Below are 1,828 nucleotides of genomic sequence, written 5' to 3'. Positions count from 1 at the left end.
AAATATATACATATACATATTTTTTACATAATAATTACCACATACATAACATTTGTATGTGTTATAGTTGTATGTATGCAGTTTTCATTACATTTGCAGTCTCGTTGAGTACAAAACAAAAAAACTTAAATTGAAAAGCAATCAAACTTTAAGCGATTTAGAAAGAAGTTTAATAACAGCTGCTAAACACAGGTATTTCATATTGTAATTTTATATATGTACATACATATAAATGTTTCTGATGTTTTTCAAGAATTTTGAGCGAATTTTTTAATTGTTTTTGAATTTTGTTACATGTATGTACATAGTTTTATTTTTTAGGAAGATCTATGTGATTTGTAACTCAAAATCGAAAGTTTCAAATTTGAAATTGGGTTTTGCGGCTTAAAATCAAGGATCAAGGCGATCGAATTATATAAAAAATGCCATAAACATTAAATAAGGCTAAATAAAATTTAAAAAAATGTCTGAAATTAAATATAATTATTTCTTTTTCTAAAATGTTTAATAATATTTTTTATTTTATTTGAAATTATTATGGCTTTTGCTAATAACTGCTTCAATATCAGTTATCAGCGCAGCTGATCGCTGAGTGTGAACAGCGCGCATTAGCCATGTTCGGTAATCATTTTTTACATTTGTATGTTACCTTGTTTGCATGCATACTTACAACAACGTTATCTCTGTGATTTTTATTTTAATTTTTTTTATATCTGTCGATTAGATAGCTTGACTTGATGTGGACAGTGCGCCACCTGTCTCTTATACACATCTAGATGTGTATAAGAGACAGATATTTATTTATTTTTATTATTATTATATTTTTTTTCTTATTGATTTTATTATTATTTTTTGTATCTTTTTTTTGTTTTTGTGTAATTTTTATATGGTTCAACTTTTTGTTTTGCGGCTAAGCCATTAGACTCACAGCACTTAAGAGAGTATATTATGTATTTATGTAAACCTATCTATCAACGGTATGTAGTATATAGTAAATAGATAGTTGAAAATGAAAAGAAAAGTTAGGCTACAACTAGAAACAATAATTATACATACTTTTTTTTACACATACAGCTACATATCGATAGTTAACACATTCAGAAAGTTCACACAAAATAGTAGAGGTGCTTATAATTCAATATAAAAATATATGTACATATGTATTTTTCATAAATTTTGTATAGTTTGGTATAAAGTAAAGTGATAGTGGGTAGGGAAGTTGTATATGTATGTGTGTAGATTGAGGATTTTTTGTGTATTTGCTTTTTTTTAAATATATTTTTTCAAATTTGTATATGAAATCAAACCGAGTTCCATGTAGAATGTAAAGTTGTAGATTTGCTTTGTATAATTAGGTGGTTATGCCTAGTTATATGCTATATAAGTATGTTGTTTTTGTATTGAGGACAAAGTGTGCTTGTATAGGTTCTAAATGTGTGTATATACTACATATGTGTGTATATACTATATGTATGTATATATCCTATACATATATGTATGTGTGTATAGTGTGAGTGTTTGTTTGTTTACTTTTGAAATACCATATGTCTGTCTGGATATTTTCATAGCAATGATAGTTGAATTCCCTATTTAAGTTTTTTTGTTTGTTGATTTTGTTTTCTTCAAAATATGTATACTGTGTTGCTTCACATGAAATGCAACAACACTAGCGCTGATATCTTTGTTTTGCAGGTTGTGGTTAATGCGAAAATAATTAATAAGCAGACAAACGTTTTGCGGGTGAAAATATAATTAAAATTGTAAATATTTCAAATCATTTTTTTTAGCATGCTAAAATATAACAAAAAAAAAAAATAGATATTAAAAA

Source organism: Bactrocera latifrons, unplaced genomic scaffold, assembly GCF_001853355.1.
Source record: "Bactrocera latifrons isolate USDA-ARS-PBARC rearing strain unplaced genomic scaffold, ASM185335v1 scaffold_46, whole genome shotgun sequence".
Taxonomy (NCBI): Eukaryota; Metazoa; Arthropoda; class Insecta; order Diptera; family Tephritidae; genus Bactrocera; species Bactrocera latifrons.
The sequence above is the reverse complement of the archived record's forward strand: the minus strand, read 5'-3'. Positions refer to the sequence as shown.